Raw genomic sequence first — 20,134 nt, 5'->3', positions numbered from 1 at the left:
ACTGCGTTATGGACAAATGGACATGGGAACAGATCCTGGACGGAGAGGGACCATGGACTCAGGCTGGGGATTATCGCCTCCCGCAGTGGGAGATTGAAGCGGCGAGAGCGGAGAGGCGATACTACGAGGAGAGAGAGCGCAACGAGCGCGAGAGGCAGCCCCAATATTTTTTGGGGGGGGGGCACACGGGACAGTCGGTGGAGCTGAGGTCGGAACCAGAGCCAGTCGGGATGACATTGGAGGTGAGCGAGGGCTATGAGACAGAGACTGTGACGGGGTTAATGGGAAAATTAGGAGAGAGAGAGATGAGAGAGCTGCTAGTGTGGTGCATAAAGTACGGCATTCGCCCTAATGAGCGTGTCGTGGGTATGATGTCACCTGAGGCAGCTCTCCATACTCGTCCTGAGGTGCGTGCTGGTTGTCTGGTAAAGACTGTGCCTGCGCCCAGAAACAGGCCTCCTCCATGTCTTCCCAGCCCTGCACATCCTGTACCTACACCCAGAACCAAGCCTCCTGCATGTCTTCCTATCCTGGTCAAGCCCGTGCCTCCTCCACGGACCAGTACTCCAGTGGGTCTCCCTATCCTGGTCAAGCCCGTGCCTCCTCCACGGACCAGTACTCCAATGGATCTCCCTATCCTGGTCAAGCCCGTGTCTCCTCCACGGACCGGTCCTCCAGTGGGTCTCTCCACCCTGGTCTCTCCTGTGCCACCTCCTCAAGCCAGGCCTCCGTTATGTCTCCCCAGCCTGGTGAATCCTGAGTCGGAGCTGCCCGCCAGTCAACAGTCGTCGGAGCTGCCCGCCAGTCAACAGTCGTCGGAGCTGCCCGCCAGTCAACAGTCGTCGGAGCTGCCCGCCAGTCAACAGTCGTCGGAGCTGCCCGCCAGTCAACAGTCGTCGGAGCTGCCCGCCAGTCAACAGTCGACGGAGCTGCCCGCCAGTCAACAGTCGACGGAGCTGCCCGCCAGTCAACAGTCGACGGAGCTGCCCGCCAGTCAACAGTCGTCGGAGCTGCCCGCCAGTCAACAGTCGCCAGAGAGGTCAGACTGCCCTGAACTGCCGGAGTGGCCGGACTGCCCTGAACTGCCGGAGTGGCCGGACTGCCCTGAACTGCCGGAGTGGCCGGACTGCCCTGTTCTGCCGGAGTGGCCGGACTGCCCTGTTCTGCCGGAGTGGCCGGACTGCCCTGTTCTGCCGGAGTGGCCGGACTGCCCTGTTCTGCCGGAGTGGCCGGACTGCCCTGTTCTGCCGGAGTGGCCGGACTGCCCTGTTCTGCCGGAGTGGCCGGACTGCCCTGTTCTGCCAGAGTGGCCAGACTGCCCGGTTCTGCCAGAGGTGCCCGCCTGCCCTGATCTGCCAGGGTGCCCGGCCTGTCAGGATCAGCCCGAGTGGTCCTCCTGCCCTCCGGTCCAGCCCGAGTGGTCCTCCTGCCCTCCGGTCCAGCCCGAGTGGTCCTCCTGCCCTCCGGTCCAGCCCGAGTGGTCCTCCTGCCCTCCGGCCCAGCCCGAGTGGTCCTCCTGCCCTCCGGCCCAGCCCGAGTGGTCCTCCTGCCCTCCGGCCCAGCCCGAGTGGTCCTCCTGCCCTCCGGCCCAGCCCGAGTGGTCCTCCTGCCCTCCGGCCCAGCCCGAGTGGTCCTCCTGCCCTCCGGCCCAGCCCGAGTGGTCCTCCTGCCCTCCGGCCCAGCCCGAGTGGTCCTCCTGCCTTCCGGCCCAGCCCGAGTGGCCCGCATGCCTTCCGGCCCAGCCCGAGTGGCCCGCATGCCTTCCGGCCCAGCCCGAGTGGCCCGCATGCCTTCCGGCCCAGCCCGAGTGGCCCGCATGCCTTCCGGCCCAGCCCGAGTGGCCCGCATGCCTTCCGACCCAGCCCGAGTGGTCCGTCTGCCAGGGTCAGCCCGAGTGGCCAGTCTGCCCGGCGCAGCGATCGGCGCCAACAGAGTGGGTGACGCCGAAGGTGGAGCGAGGTCCACGTCCTGCACCTGAGCCACCTCCAGGATAGGTGGGTTGGGGAGGGAGGGTGTAGCACAGTGCCGTCGGTGACGGCAGCCACCCTCCCTTCCCTCCCTTATTGTTTAGGTGTTCCTTTTTGTTGGGGATTTTTTTTGTGTTTTCCTTTTTGTAGGTGCATCCCGGGGTCTGCACCTTGAGGGGGGGGTACTGTCACGTCCTGACCAGTAGAGGGTGTAGTTGGGTCAGGACGTGGCAGAAGGGAGTAAGTGTTTTATTGTTTCATTTAATTTTGGCCGTGTGACTTCCAATCAAGCACAGCTGTAGAGGGTTGTGGTTGATTGGGAGTCACACATAAGTTGCCTACGTTTCCGTTGTGGGGTGTGGGTAATTGTGCTTGTCACTGTTGTTGCACCTGACAGGACTGTGTTGGCTGTCAGTTTTGTTGTTTTGTTAATTGCATAGTGTTCGTAACATTAAAAATGACGAACCCTAACTCCGCCGCATTTTGGTCCACTTCTTCCGTAGACAGCCGTTATACCATTGGCCTCATGGTGAAATCGCTGAGCGGTTTCCTTCCCCTCCGGCAACTGAGTTAGGACACCTGTATCTTTGTAGTGACTGGATGTATTGATAAACCATCCAAAGTGTAATTAAGAACTTCACCATGGTCGAAGGGATATTCAGTGTCAGCTTTAAAAAAAAATACACACACACACACACACACACACACATACATAGGTGCCCCTCTTTACAAGGGACTGGAAAACCTCCCTGGTCTTTGTGGTTGAATCTGTGTTTTAAATGTATTGCGCGACTGAGGGACCTTACAGATAATTGTATGTGTGGGGTACAGAGATGAGGCAGTCATTCAAAAATCCTGTTAAACACCATTATTGCACACAGAGTGAGTCCCTGCAACTTAAGTGACTTGTTAAGCACATTTGAACTGAACTTATTTAGGCTTGCCATAACAAAGGGGTTGAATACAGACTCAAAACATGTCAGCTTTTCATTTAGAATTCATTTGTAAACATTTCTAAAAACATAATTCGACATTGACATTATGGGGTATTGTGTGTAGGCCAGTGACACAAAAATTGCAATTTAATCAATATTAAATTCAGGCTTAAACACAACAAAACGTGGAAAAAGTCAAGGGGTGTGAATACTGTCTGAAGACACTGTACACATGAATGGATGAAAGTAGACTAAAGCGCATTAACTATTCTTAGTCAGGAAACAGTGAAAGGAGAAAGACAAATAATACAACAGTATCTGAAACATATTTAATTTTAATGATTTCGTTTGTTTGTGTTTTTCCAGACTTTCCTCCAACAATGTGGAAATTAGAAAGGGGTGAAATCTCATTAACTACCTTAGCTGCGTGTTGACATTTCATTTGCATCTTGCAAGACAAACTGCATCTCTTCATTTCACACTTTAGCCTTCCAATTTCCTCCTTCGATACGTCGGCAGCTCAAAAGGAAATAATGAATAACATTAATTTCCGTGGCTTTTTTATTAATGTGCAAAACACAAATGCCAATTATGGGCAGCAAATGTTCTCTTATTTCCCTTTGTTTACTTCTGAGTATATCCCCCAGAAGCCTCTATCCCGAGTCAGAGAGATGGGTTTCTAACAGTGGAGGCTGGTGACTTGAAAAACTGAGGAGGATGGGAGACCCACGTTATAGGCGCGGAACGCACGGAGACATCCAGTGTACAGTGTATTTCAAAAATCGTCAAAGAGTAATTATTTTAACCTAAAGCATTTAATAAAGACATTTATAGTACAATATTATGGGGAATGGGAATGAGAAGGCTACTTACACCGTTTTGGAAAGGGATCACAGCAGTGATTGAATAAAGGTATGAGGCATGAATTGAGGTGTTCAGAGGCTTGACTTCAGTGCAGGAAAGGATTTGACTGGAAAGACAAAAAAACAATAGCACGACACACTACACAGTTAGACAAAAGAGCTAAGAATGAGTTAGTCCAAGCAAGGAGTAAAATCATTGATGTGTAATAATGTGATTGTGTATGTGATTGACTCTACATAGAGTAATGAGAGAAAATTGATAGGGGTCCTCACAGTGCTTGGAGAGGAAACATGAAATGTAACAGTGGATGAGCGGGCACATGAGACGTGGCTTCAGTTCATGTCAGGAGAGAGTTGACAAAGGTAGTGGAGCAGAGTTGTCATCACTTCTTAAATCAGGGAACAGGAGGGGACTTAGCTGGAAATACAAATAGCAGATACATTCCATTACAGCTGTGCCATCGTAGATTTGAACAACAAGTTTGTCCATGAAGTTAAACAAAGACTGAGCATCTAGCCCACTTGACACATCAAAGTAGCCCAAGAAATGTTCCTGAATGAAGCCCTGATCATCCACATACCTGACGATAACTGACAACAGCAAGCAGACTGGTGGCAACCAGAGTTGGGGGGCAATTTTTACCCACTGGGACCCAGAGTTTTCCCATATCTGTTAACAGGGGTGAAAACCCTGTCAAACTGCAGCAACCTTATACTTGTTCATATGAATTATATTTAGACTAGATTAGGAGGGCGATTTCCTCTACCCAGACACAGGGACAACAGCTGATAGACAATAGAACTCACAGGTTGAGCTTGCTTTATGCATGTTTGCATCATGTAGGCCTATGAAACTGCAGGCTTTATAAAAAATGCACTCACATCTGTCATCACTATTATGTTGATTCATTCATTCCAGGTAATAATTTTGGATTGAAAATCTATAGGCAGCCTAGCCAGCCCAATTTTGAATATAAACCAAATTTGATCACATTCACATTTTCTCCAGACACACAATTGGACTTTAAATACATAACGTTACCAATTAGTTTACCCTGTCCAACTGGACAGCACACATAGGCTGTATGCATCTGTTCTTATTAGTAGCCTCTTGTTGATCAGACTGCAAAAAGGTCTCGTTTTCATCCCATACAGCAAGTCAAATCTCAAATGTTTAGGTGTAGCCTAGGCTGCTGCAAAATGTATGTAATGTGTTTTTGCTTGTGTCTGTCTGGAGTGATTATGTGTTATCATCTTTGCTAAATAAATACCAGAGGAAAGTGGAAAGCCTACATGAGTGCGCGAAGAAAATGCGCTACAACCTCTGTCTTTAATCTAACATTTAACGGATGATGCGATGGAAGCTATCAAATCATTCTGAATGATCCCAGAAAATGACAGTAGAAAGTTCCATGTGTTCAGAAAGTAAAGCATCGTAACATGAAATTACCGCTGCAAGCTCCTTGTGGTCGCACTTGTTAGTTAGCGGAACATCCCCTCTCGTTGTGTCCTCTATAAGCCAATTATTCAATGCCCAAAAACTCAGTGTGTCGATAAGCCGCTTGTGAACATCCGTTTCTTCTTTCTCGTTGTGTTGCGCATCTTGAATACGCAGACCTTCCTCATGAACGATGCGGCTTTTTCCCAGAAGCTTGAATCTTATATGCTCCCTGCTTTTGTTCTGCCGTTTAGCTGAACGATCGATGTTCTTCAGGTCACTGTATCCCTCTTTCGCCAAAGGTTCAGACCTTCCAAAAAGCTGTCAAGGCCAGCAATACAGGCAGCTTGATGAAAGGCTCCCAGTTAACCAGCTATACTTTTGATACCAATTGGTATTGAACGCCCTCACTTTTTCATCTTTCTTCATGAAACTGATCTCAGGCAGAGGTCGACCCTCGCCTTTAATTCGCATATTTTCTGTGTACCACAGAGAATGAAAGGGGTTCAACAAAAAGCGAACAACATTTGCGGTAGAGTTGGCGGCGAAAGGTGCCCACTCGAGCTGGTAGCTAGCTAGTTAGCTATTGCTAACAATACTTGCTACTGAAGTTAGCAGGGCAAATTGAAATAAATTGCACTAACTGGACACAAAAATAAAAAAAACAAGGAAACAATGTATAATCTACCTCCTCCGTCTCCTGTAATTTGAAGAAACTAATTTGAATTGAATAATATACAAAAAAAAGCTCAACTATCACTTTTCAATCTCTATCCAATAATGTCAACAACTCACCAAGCTACTCAACACATAGAACCGCCCCATAATGCTCTGCGGCACAACCAGAATACAATGCACTAGGTTCATTCTCTGATCCTAATCATATGATTACATGGACAACATGTCAGTTCATACTGAAAAAGCTTTGATTGGTTAGAGGACATCCTGCGGAAGTGATCATAATTACCATGTAGGTCTATGGAAGGGGGTGAGGCCTACGAGCCTCCTAGGTTTTGTATTGAAGTAAATGGATCCAGAGGAGGACAGAAGCTAGCTGTCCTCCGGCTACACCATGGTGCTGACCTAGAGAGTGCTGTTGAAGTGAATATAGACCTTCATTGCAAAATAGTGTGTTTTAATCAATTATTTGGTGACATGAATATATGTATAGTTTTATCTAAAAAGGAACACTTTTTTAGTGTTTGACTATTTTTATTTGTATGAAATTTCACTGAGGAGGATGGTCCTCTCCGTCCAATAGCAGTCGATTGTGATATAGAGGAAGGAATGTCTCTATCATTCTCATTCTACACATATACGGTATGTATCTCAGATTACGGTAACTATGGTAACTGTCTTATCTCACCTCTAGACAACATATGAAACAGAAACACAACATGAACAGATAGCACAACATATCACTCCCTCCTTCTGGACAATGGAACCACAGAGACTCTAAAAACAACATTGCAACCCAGATGAGACTGACTAACACAGGACAAACTGAACGAAACCAACCATCAGCAAAGCAAAGAGAAGTGTGCTACTGCTTTGCTCTGATCTGGTTTGCTGTTCCCAATCTAACTGGCCGGGATATCAGTTTCCACCATCTGGGCCAGGCAAATCTCAAATTCAGCTTTTCTTACTGTGCCCAGAAATCAAACAGGCAGATTATGTTAAAGCCGATGCATTACGTCGGGAGTGGAACAAATGGGATTTCTCCTGTCTTTGATCTTTATTTTCAGACGCCCGCCATCTGCACGCAAACGCACCAGTGCGGCCCACTAACTTGTAGACATGCGAAATGCATTAATATTTAAGTGATGGCAATTATCCAAAGAGAGGAGCAGTGTACGTGTGTCACGTCGCTGCTTATGTTCAAATTCTATTATAGATATGAACATAATATCAGAGGATGGGAATCATATACTGGGTTGTGGGTTGGTGTGACAATCTGTGTGTTGGATGGAGGCAGCACTGAGCTGTGGTAACACAGGGAGAGGGCCTGCAGTATTTTTAGCAGACCCCCTGATATGCATAGCAAACAGAAGTCTAAATGACATGGTTTAGTGTAATGATGTTATTCCTTTGGTCCTTTTATCCAGAGAGATTTACGCATAATCACATATAATTAGAGACTATTACGATCATAGAGCAGCACAGGCAGACATGCAGGCAGGGCGCAGAGAAGCAAAATAGTGAAAAGGAGAGTCATCTGTAGGAAAAGGTGTTTTTCCTATTTGTTTCATCCAGGTTGGAATGGATCTGTGTGAGATATTTTACAATCTCTTCCTCTGAAAATGTTGGATGTTTACCAGCCGTCTGAAAATCACCCAATTTTCATGTATAAATGAATACAAAGCCTGGCTCATACATATAAAATCGCAAAGTTTCCATTAGAGGAAAAACTCAGCAATGGTGTAATAAGATATGATCACAAGCTATTCATGCCTCCGTTTCCCTCACTGCTGATTGTTTCACATCACCAGAAAAAAAGTTGTCTTTCTCATGACAACTCCTGATGATCATCCGTGCACTCCTCCCACTTCCCCCTGTACAACTTCACCGCAACACTCTGCCTCGCATAACGACTCCCATCCCATTCATCCCCATCTCATGGCCTTTTGGACGTCGTAATTGTCTCAAATCAGAATTCCCATTGCTCCTACGAAGAACACCCCTGCTGTTTAGGAGCGTTTGCTCATGCCTCCCTCCTGCGATGTAAATGAGGGCAGGCAGAAGCAAACGCTGGCAGAATGAAATGTTTCTCCCACACCTCATTAACCCTCCGAGAGCACAGGAAATAGAACCTTTGACAGGATGTCAGAGAGCAAGTAATGGCCCAATCAGAGAGATCGCCATTGGCAAATTAGCATTAACCAAACGCCACAGGCAGCGGAGAAGATGCCTAAATGTCAGACGAGTTCCCCGTAGAATGGCTGATAGGGGTAGGATGTCATTAAAGTTATCCATCAATAGGCCTCAACTTTAAATTACAGCTTGTTCAACCTATTGAATCGTGGGAGATTTATATCCACAGATTATCAACGTGTTGTCTTTGGAAGTTTTATTTAACAACTTAATATTCCTCAGAATCACGCGAACAATTATATTGTTCTTAGCCTTCTTCAAAAATGTTTCATTTTATATAACATTATGAAAATCCCTTAAAAGTGAATGCATTATTATGCTAATCCAATGGCCTCTGTTAAGGTACCAGCCGTCCTCTCCACTCAGGTTGTTCATTCCTCTCCACTGTACGGGCTTTGGAAACTCAGTTTACCCACATATTCCCACATCCACCAATCTGCACTGTGTGGTTCACATGTAGTAGTCCATAATGATCCAGAATGATATTACACATAACATTAATATTTTGTATCCTCCTAGTCCTTCAACAGCTGTATTATATAACCTCCTCCACCCTGTCCTCCCGTAGGCCCCCGGTCACCTTACTGATACAAAATCTTTCACTTGAACTTTTACTCCACATGTTTGTTTTCTTACTGTTCACCTGAACCTGTTTGTTCTCAGAGTGCAGAATAAGCCCTCAACGTTGCGTGTACGTGTACACAACACTTCAGATCAATCGAGAACTGAACAACTGTGTGTTATGCTAATGTCTTCTTCTGTGGTGGGATGTAGCTAGTGATCTACAGATGGTGTGATATGATACCAGGTTGTCTACAGGTAAACTGTTTTATTCCATCTCCCCCCAGAGGTAGAACTGTGTTACTTCTACAGATATCAGGTGCGTTGCTTTGTGATCTTGTAAATCATTTGAGGTATTCCACCACCAACCCTTTGAACCTGTGTTTCGCTCCCCTTTGCTGTGGAAAATGAGAAAATGTTACATCTCTAACCTGCTGCATCAGTCTCATTACGTACAGCTGAAAGTAACTTCTGTCTCTCTGAGTGAAACGTGTCAGAATATAAAAAATAAAAAACAGGTTTGTGTAGATTCGTCTCATTCTCTCTCAGCGCTCTCCAACAACAAGCTGTGAGGAACCGTGGCTCTGCCACTTCTGGAACCTGGAACACAGAACCACGTCTGATCTGTGGCCATAACAATACTGTGCTCTGCAGAACACAACATATGGCTGGTCTAATTAACTAGGTCCAGCTACATTACTTAGTGCTTGATCCATTGACTATTGACCTGGTTCTGTACATTTTGGCAGCTTATGTACTCACTCCTACTCTCAACGTCTAAATTGATTCCAAACTGCTCTGCAATGACTCGTTTGTTGTTTCTCTTGGTGTCTTGCGTTGATGAACAATTCATTTCAATATGTTCTTTCTCAGAGTGTGAACTTTGCGAGAGCAGTGACATTTGTGTTTTTAATTAAGCGAAAATATGGGAAATATCCATTTTAAGATTTGATTGATCCGCGAAAAAAATGCTAAATTAATTAAAACATATTTGAATCCATTACTTTAACTTTAAATGGGTTTTAAAGTGTGTTTTACCAATCATGGTTAATATCAATACATACAGATGTGCGTGGGCACACACACACCCACACACACCATGGTTTCGGGGTTGTATCATGAATCATTCATGCCTCTATCATTTCCATATCACGTCTCCCTGCCTCTACTTTGAAGAAAAAGATTAGCACCATATTGTGTGTGCGTGTGTGCGTATGCACGTGCCCATGGAGAAGTGGGACAGACATAATGAACCAAATTGACTGGGGACAGAGAGAAAAGGGTTCAGTAAAAGAGGCCATCTTCTTCACAGATGCTGTATGAAGTGGGGAATAAATGAAACATTACAACAGAAAAGGGATATAAAACAAGAAAAGAACGACAAAAAGAGCGTCTGGAATCTGGTAATATCCCCCCTGCTAGCTTGAGTAGACTCCCCATTACATGTCAAAACGCATTTTGAACACATTCACTGAAAGAATCACATAATGTTAGTCATATTGAATAAATGGAAGTTATAAAGAGCTCAGGAGATCGCTTAGTGGTATTCTGAGAGGGAGATAGAGTGACAATGTCATGTGTTAACACAGAGATAAATCACATCAAAGCAATGGAAATCCTCTGGACCTTATCTTAACTAAAGCTACCGAAAGGGGTCATTCTGACCCCAGAGGCATATTTTTTTTTATCATAGCCCAAAGATAGTTTATTAAATTGTTTCATGACTTTGTGAATCAACTTGTTCATAACAAAAGTAAATTATTGTTTTGTGTTTCTGTATCAATATCAATTTTTACAAAATTCAAGTCCTTTGTGGTAATTTTGACCACAACCTAAAACATCTAATTCCGTCTATGGTAATTTGATAAAAAGGACATTTATCCCTAAAAACGCCAAAATATTTGTAGCTTAATTAAAATCGTAATTTTTTTACCCCATATTGGTAATGATTACAAAGTAACCCTTTTTATTTTATTAACCTTTTGTAACACAAGTAAATGGTTTAACCTGTTAGGGCTAGGGGGCAGTATTTGCACGGCTGGATAAAAAAATGTACCCGATTTAATCTGGTTACTAATCCTACCCAGTAACTAGAATATGCATATACTTATTATATATGGATAGAAAACACCCTAAAGTTTCTAAAACTGTTTGAATGGTGTCTGTGAGTATAACAGAACTCATTTGGCAGGCAAAACCCTGAGACAGATTCTGACAGGAAGTGGATACCTGATGTGTTGTATTACCTTTAAACCTATGCCATTGAAAAACACAGGGGCTGAGGAATATTTTGGCACTTCCTATTGCTTCCACTAGATGTCACCAGCCTTTACAAAGTGTTTTGAGTCTTCTGGAGGGAGATCTGACCGAACAAGAGCCATGGAACGATGATGGCCCATTAGACACCTGGCGGGCGAGTTCATGTTGGGTACCCTCGTTCCAATACGTTATAAAAGAGAATGCATTCGTCCACCTTGAATATTATTCATGTTCTGGTTAAAAAAGGCCCTAATGATTTATGCTATACAACGTTTGACATGTTTGAACGAACGTAAATATATTTTTTCCCCTCGTTCATGAAGTGAAGTCCGGCGGGCTTAGATCATGTGCTAAAAAGACTGAGATTTTTGGACATAAATGATTAGCTTTTTTGAACAAAACTACATTCGTTATGGACCTGTGATACCTGGAAGTGACATCTGATGAAGAGAATCAAAGGTAATGGATTATTTACATAGTATTTTCGATTTTAGATGTCCCCAACATGGCGGCTAGTCTGTATCGCAACGCGTATTTTTCTGGGCGCAGTGCTCAGATTATTGCAAAGTGTGATTTCCCAGTAAGGTTATTTTTTAATCTGGCAAGTTGATTGCGTTCAAGAGATGTAAATCTATAATTCTTTAAATGACAATATAATATTTTACCAATGTTTTCTAATTTTAATTATTTAATTTGTGGTGCTGACTTGAATGCCGGTTATTGGAGGGAAACGATTTCCTGAACATCAACGCCACAGTAAAACGCTGTTTTTGGATATAAATATGAACTTGATAGAACTAAAAATGCATGCATTGTCTAACATAATGTCCTAGGAGTGTCATCTGTTGGAGATTGTAAAAGGTTAGTGCATAATTTTAGCTGATTTTATGGTTTTGGTGACGCCTGTCTTTGAATAGGCACAACATTACACACAACTCTTGTAAATGTACTGTCCTAACATACTCTAAATTTATGCTTTCGCCGTAAAACCTTTTTGAAATCGGAAAATGTGGTTAGATTAAGGAGATGTTTATCTTTCAAAGGGTGTAAAATAGTTGTATGTTTGAAAAATTTGAATTTTGACATTTATTTGGATTCAAATTTGCCGCTCTTGAAATGCACCTGCTGTTGATGGAGTGCACCAGAGGTTAAGTACTGCAGTGCATCTCCTCCTCATGGCCTCACCAGATTTGCTAGTTCTTGCTGTGAGATGTTACTCCACTCTTCCACCAAGGCACCTGCAAGTTCCCGGACATTTCTGGGGGCAATGGCCCTAGCCCTCACCCTCCAATCCAACAAGTCCCAGACGTGCTCAATGGGACTGAGCTCCAGGCTCTTCGCTGGCCATGGCAGAACACTGACATTCCTGTCTTGCAGGAAATCATGCACAGAACGAGCAGTATGGCTGGTGGCATTGTCATGCTGGAGAATTATGTCAGGATGAGCCTGCAGGAAGGGTACCACATGAGGGAGGAGGATGTCTTCCCTGTAACGCACAGCGTTGAGATTGCCTGCAATGACAACAAGCTCAGTCCGATGATGCTGTGACACACCGCCCCAGACCATGACGGACCCTCCACCTCCAAATCGATCCCTCTCCAGAGTACAGGCCTCGGTGTAACGCTCATTCCATCGACGATAAACCTGAATCCGACCATCACCCTTGGTGAGACATACCCGCGACTCGTCAGTGAAGAGCACTTTTTGCCTGTCTGGTCCAGCGACGGTGGGTTTGTGCCCATAGGCGACATTGTTGCCAGTGATGTCTGGTGAGGACCTGCCTTACATCAGGCTTACAAGCCCTCAGTCCAGCCTCTCTCAGCCTTTTGCAGACAGTCTGAGCACTGATGGAGGGATTGTGCATTTCTGGTGTAACTTTGGCAGTTGTTGTTGCCATCCTGTACCTATCCCGCAGGTGTGATGTTCAAATGTACCGATCCTGTGCAGGTGTTGTTACACGTGGTCTGCCACTGCAAGGACAATCAGCTGTCCGTCCTGTCTCCCTGTAGCGCTGTCTTAGACGTCTCACAGTACGGACATTGCAATTTATTGCCCTGGCCACATCTGCAGTCCTCATGCCTCATTGCAGCATGCCTAAGACACGTTCACGCAGATGAGCAGGGACCCTGGGCATCTTTCTTTTGGTGTTTTTCAGAGTCAGTAGAAAGGCCTCTTTAGTGTCCTAAGTTTTCATAACTGTGACCTTAATTGCCTACCGTCTGTAAGCTGTTAGTGTCTTAACGACCGTTCCACGGTTGCATGTTCATTAATTGTTTATGGTTCATTGAACAAGCATGGGAAACAGTGTTTAAACCCTTCACAAGGAAGATCTGTGAAGTTATTTGGATTTTTACGATGATCTTTGAAAGACAGGGTCCTGAAAAAGGGACGTTTCTTTTTTTGCTGAGTTTATATATTTTAGGGTACATACATCTACCTCTGTGCCAAATTTGATGCTTTTCTCACAACGTTTACTATTTAGTAGTGCTGAGCGATTTAACCAATATTTTGGGGGAGGTTTTGGTTATCAAATAACTAATTGACCGACGTCGGTTCAATTACTTGAATTCAATTAATTTTTTTGTGTGAACCCAATGTGTCATTTCTCTAGAGAGAAATCAAATCATTCACAAGATAAATTAAGTCAGGAACTATATGGGACCCTGAGCTGAAGGGAGTTGTAGTTTTCATTAAGCAAATATTCAACTTAGTTCAGCGCACAAATGTGGTAATTAACTGCAATGACCATAATCCATTGCGCCTGTTCTTTTCCAGCTTGGACAAAGATGGATACGCTTTTACACCTACTACATTAGGTTAGTTACACACAGACCGCATACGCCAGAGTATGAGAGAGGAATATACACAACACAACAATGAGAGAGAGGGATAGAGATACTTTCACAAACTATCTACTTTGAAAAACTAGTAAAATGATTGTCAGACAGCTCTGCAGCATACTTAGGCAGGCTAGCTAAATTGGATGACTAAAGACAGTACAGTATGGCGAACAGATACCATTACATGGTCTGGCTAGCTGACTGCTATTGCCTGAGCAGAGATGAGATGATGACTTTAAGGAATTAAACATTATAAAGTCATTGAATAAAACTAAGTGATATCCAAAACTGATTTAGTCATTTCCTATTTATCTATCTGAACCTGACAGAGACAATGGAATATTTTCAATGTTTTGGCAATTGAATGTTCACTATTTCTGGCTTTGGAATTTCCATTAAAAAGCTCTAATCGCATCCCGAGTGGCGCCGTGGTCCAAGGGACTGCATCGCAGTGCTAGCTGTGCCACTAGAGATCCTGACGCACAATTGGCCCAGTGTCGTCCGGGTTAGGGGAGAGTTTGGCCGGCAGGGATGTCCTTGTCCCATCACGCTCTAGCGAGTCCTGTGGCGGGCCGGTGCAGGTCGCCAGGTGAACGGTGTTTCCTCCAACGCATTGGTGTGGCTGCCTTCCAGGTTAAGTGGGCATTGTGTCAGGAAGCCGTGCGGCTTGGTTGGGTTGTGTTTTGGAGGATGCATGGCTCTCGACCTTCGCCTCTCCCGAGTCCGTACGGGAGTTGCAGCGATGGGACAAGACTGTAACTACCAATTGGATACCATGAAATTGGTGATATAAAGGGTAAATATGTATGTATGTATGTATGTATGTATGTATGTATGTATGTATGTATGTATGTATGTATGTATATATATATATATATATATATATATATATATATATATAACATTTAAAAAAAAAGCTCAAATCATTTTTGTCATTATTTCATAATGCATCTAAAGTTAAAAAAATAATTGAAACTGAAATCAAAAACCTTGATAATTTTTGGGAAATCGAACCCGAAACCAAAACAACCTCAAAAAGCACTAATCGCTGAGCACTACTATCGAGTTCATATTTTGTTCTTTGTCGCATACCACTAGTTTACAAAAGAGAGATTATTTCTCATTCCTCCATATTAACATAGAAATCATGGTAAATTATGTTTTTTTTTTGTCAGTAAGTAGTTGATTGACAAAGTCCAACATTTTTTGAAGGTTTAAAAAAAGGTTTAAAAATATTTAAAAAATGTACCCCTTGCGGTCAAAATTGACCCCTGTTGGTGCTTTTAAGGTTATTTGAATCTAGATTTCTCTGGAGACATGATTACAAGTTATCCATACCACCAAAGGGTGGAGGGGAAACTGTGTCTGTGATTTTGACCAGATAGGGAGATCACCTAAAGAGATGTAGCTCCCCATGTACTCACCTAAGATTGTACTTTTCAATACCACCTATCGTATGACCGTGTACAAAACCAAAATTACCTTACTTGTGTGCATATGGCATACAAAATCTGCCAATGGTACAAATATTTCATAGAACTGCAGTACAGAACTCAGATACAGTCTGAACCCACCTAGAGAAGGTATTGTAAGGCACATTTTTTTTAAGTATTAATTTGAATCCAGGTTTCTCTGGAGACATAATATTATATTATACATATCATCAGAGGGTGGAGGGGGACCTGTATCAGTGAAATAGACAGATCACCTGCAGAGACCTTATGTACTTGCCTATCGTTAAAACTGGTTATAACAGGGTATGACCATGTACAAAATCAGTGACCTTAGATATGATCTTAGTTGCTGGAAGAAAAAAAACTGTAACACAGAAACCAGCTACCCTCTGAATGTACACAAAGTGCTGTATTGGTGTGTATTCTCAAAAAAATAGTTATTCTACTGAAAATGTGAAATACAGTGCCTTCGTGATATTTCCTTTTATATAGATATAAAAGGAATATATATATAGATATATATATATAGATATATATATATATCAATTAGCAAACATTTCCAAAAACCTGTTTTTGCTTTGTCATTATGGGGTATTGTGGGTAGATTGATGAGGGGGAGAAAAACTATTTAATCAATTTTAGAATAAGGCTCTAACATAACAAAATGTGGAAAAAGTCAAGGGGTCTGAATACTTTCCAAAGGCACTGTATGTAAAATATGTTGGTAGCTTGAGGTTTATATATTTAGTACCTTACTAAAACATACAGTATGTATCCTTTTTTGGGTGAGGGTTGAGGGATTTTGACAGCAGGATAGCTTATAGACCACTGGGCCTAGGCACTTAGACTGTATTTGATATACCACTTTTTGCGGATGTCTAGTCCAGCTCACCTATACCCAGCTCAATACATTACACTTCAACTGTATAATTGCATTGGAACAAATCTGTTTTACAGCCAATTACTTTGTTGGAGAGTTTCTGTATGAACAAGTGGAGATTGTGTGTTTGAGTGGAGTTCAGCAGGGTTTTTGGTTGATCTCCCACTCCCAGCGCTGGTGATTAATTCAATAGTAGCCTACGTTCCCGAGCTAAGAGGGTTACGGATGAGGAAAAGGGCCCTGCGTGTAATCGAGGTGGATTCTGCTCAACACGCGTGGACTATTAGGTTAAGTACAGTACCTTTTAAGTGTAATTGGAAAATGCAAATGAGCCATAATTGTACCAAGCATGGGCTACTATACCCATGGGTGGCCTCACTTCAGAAAAGTAATTTAGGGCTAATACTTTCATTTGCAGAGTGCCAGGGAAAGATATATAACAAATGGGTTGAATAATGTGTAAGTGTGCGATTTCACCGATAGTGACCAGTCCTTGTTTGCACTTCAATATCCACCACTCTCTCAATTGTTCCATAGCACCAAATGGATAATAGGACTTTTGCTTCAGAAGAGCTCTATTGTCCTATAAAGTCCTTATTCCATGGATGGAGAAACCCAGGCTTTTGCTACGTTCGACTCTGACCTGTGTGGGACTATGGCCCTGAAACCTGGTATCAGAAACGAGCTAGATTGAGGACCCACACATTGCAAACACAATCAATATTTCACATCATTATCATCATCCCTCTACAACTAAACAAAAAAAAAGCAAAATAATTGACTAAGTAATAACAAAGTACTGGAGGGTTCCCTGCAGAGCAGGACTATTGACCTTGTTTTTATCCCATTACTAACAGAGACTGGAGTTAAATAAAAATGATCTCAATTAGATGAGAACCCTCTTGGCCCTGGCCGATGAACGTCTAGATCCGCACCTCATGCCTCCTCCTCACACCGTGGAGAATCAACAGGAGATTTAAAAATAATCAGCCAGGAAATGATTACTACAGCTTCGTCAGCGTTACAAACCCTGTGCATCATCACTTCCCTCCACTCTCCACGGACTCCTTCACCACACAGGCAGAATTAAGACAGGTCAACAACAACAACAACAACAATCACAATCGCACACTCTGATCCTCCTCTGTCTTTGTGTCGGTGGGAGGAAGGAGAGACCAGTCTAGCTGAGAAGCAGCTGGGTGCAAGCAGGCAGCATCCAGGTTATTCCTTATGTCCAAACCGTGTCAGTGTGTGTGTACTGAATGTGTGTGTGTGCATGCGTGCATGTAACTTATGTCTGTGACCATCATTTCAGCCATCAGAGTTGATTTCAAAGCTCTGGAAAGTATGGATTGATCATTTACTGTAATGAATACCCAGGGAGAAAACGGTGTAGATTCACGCGCAGAGCGCAGCAGGTGTTTATTTCGCCTTCGCAGAAGGCAGGAATCGTGGTCACAGGCAGACAATGGTCATAGACAGGTAGGCAAACAGGCAGATGAATCAAAACTAGGACTGAAGGCTATAACTGGTTCTCACAAACAAGCTAAGAAAAGGCTTAGTAGAGTCAAAAACGAACAATACCTCACAAAGGTACAAACAGAATGAACTGAATTAAATAAGGAGCTGGTGAGACCAGGTGAGTAACTAACACAGGTGAAATCAATGAACAAAAATGAAAGACAGGGCTACGTTCAAGAACACAAAGAAACAGAGCACAAGTCTGACTAAGAAAATAAATACAGAACCTTACATTTACGTGACACACAAACAAACAGATGTGAAGAGTGTCTGAGGACGAGCTCAACAGATCTAGACAAAGATGAAAAGAACAAAGTTTCAATAAACATACAGTGAGTCATCTAAAAGGCTCTATAATACCACAATATATTACCATAGCCTCTGAACACACTGTATATGCACGGACGACAGACACACACATGTACACAGACTATGCACACTGACTACACACACACACACACACACACACACGTTTGTTTTACTATCCTTGTGGGGACCAAACAATTGATTCCCACTCAAAATCCTATTTTCCATAACCCTTAATTGAGGAACGCTCTACTTCGTTCTCTTACATCGAAGTGGAGTTGAGTTTTAAACCCTTAGAGTCGATTGACGCACCATAAAAAAGTTTAAGCTAGAGATATCTGGGGTTTTTTTGCATTGAAGGCATCTCAATCTACTGCATCCGCCAGCGTCTGTGGTGAAAGGTGGCAGAGCGAGAGCGGTTTTAGTCAGAACATGAGACATTCTGAAAAAGCGGTGTTCTCACGAAAATGTCTGTGGTGTCCGAATGGTTTGGCCCACAAACTATTTTAAGAACTCTATGGAAAGAGGAGACTCCGTTCTGCTCCACGACCCCCACAAGTGTCAGGAGCTCATTTGAAGTTGGTAGAGTCGAAGTACCTACTTCTGTTTGGTAGCGTCTGAGAAGTTGGGCTGCAAACTAATGGGACCCCACTGTGGAAAGGGGGGATTCTCACAAAGACGATGGTGTTCTCCGTTTTGCTCTACAACCCCCACAAGTGTCACGGGACTTGTCTGAATGTAACCAGTACTGGTTTAAAACTTCTTAGGGATGGGGGCAGTATTTTCACGTCCGGATGAAAAGCGTGCCCAAAGTAAACTGCCTGTTACTCAGGCCCAGAAGCTAGGATATGCATATAATTGGTAGATTTGGATAGAAAACACTCTAAAGTTTCTAAAACTGTTAGAATAATGTCTGTGAGTATAACAGAACTGATTTGGCAGGCGAAACCCGAGGAAAAACCATCCAGGAAAAAGAAATTGAGGTCACTGTGTTTTCAGTTGGTTTTCTATGGGTAGCCCTAAGAATTATAGATACAGAACTCCTCTATGCACTCGATATGTCCGATTTTAAAATAGCTTTTCGGTGAAAGCACATTTTGCAATATTCTCAGTAGATAGCCCGGCATCACAGGGCTAGCTATTTAGACACCCAGCAAGTTTAGCACTCACCAAAGTCAGATTTACTATAAGAAAAATGTTATTACCTTTGCTGTCTTCATCAGAATGCACTCCCAGGACTTCTACTTCAATAACAAATGTTGGTTTGGTTCAAAATAATCCATAGTTATATCCAAATAGCGGCGTTTTGTTCGTGCGTTCAAGACACTATCCGAAAGGGTAAATAAGGGTGACGAGCATGGCGCAATTCGTGACAAAAAATTCTAAATATTCCATTACCGCACTTCGAAGCATGTCAACCGCTGTTTAAAATCAATTTTTATGCCATTTTTCTCATAAAAAAGCGATAATATTCCGACCGGGAATCTGCGTTTAGGTAAACAGACGAAAAAAAATAAAGCATGGGGTCGACTCGGGCACGCGCCTAAGCCCATAGTACTCTGATCGGCCACTTGCCAAACGCGATAAAGTGTTTCAGCCAGAGGCTGCCTCGATATCGTTCAGCTTTTTCCCAGGCTCTGAGAGCCTATGGGAGCCGTAGGAAGTGTCACGTTATAGCAAAGATCCTCAGTCTTCAATAAAAAGAGCCATGATGAAACACAACTTGTCAGACAGGCCACTTCCTGCATGGAATCTTCTCAGGTTTTGGCCTGCCATATGAGTTCTGTTATACTCACAGACACCATTCAAACAGTTTTAGAAACTTTAGGGTGTTTTCTATCCAAAGCCAATAATGATATGCATATTCTAGTTACTGGGCAGGAGTAGTAACCAGATTAAATCGGGTACGTTTTTTATCCGGCCGTGTCAATACTGCCCCCTAGCCCTAACAGGTTAAAATAATTGTTATGCTTCTTGTGAACGTTTATCGTGAGTAATTTAGTAAATTCACCAGCAGTGTTCAGTGGGAATGCTAGTCACATGCTAGTCACATGCTAATGTAAAAAGCTGGTTTTTGATATAAATATGAACTTGATTGAACAAAACATGCATGTATTGTATAACATAATGTCCTAGGGTTGTCATCTGATGAAGATCATCAAAGGTTAGTGCTACATTTAGCTGTGGTTTGGGTTTATGTGACATTATATGCTAGCTTGAAAAATGGGTGTCTGATTAT

This window comes from Salmo salar, chromosome 09 (genome assembly GCF_965601325.2).
Source record: "Salmo salar chromosome 09, fSalSal1, whole genome shotgun sequence".
NCBI classification, from domain to species: Eukaryota; Metazoa; Chordata; class Actinopteri; order Salmoniformes; family Salmonidae; genus Salmo; species Salmo salar.
This window is presented reverse-complemented; position numbering follows the sequence as displayed.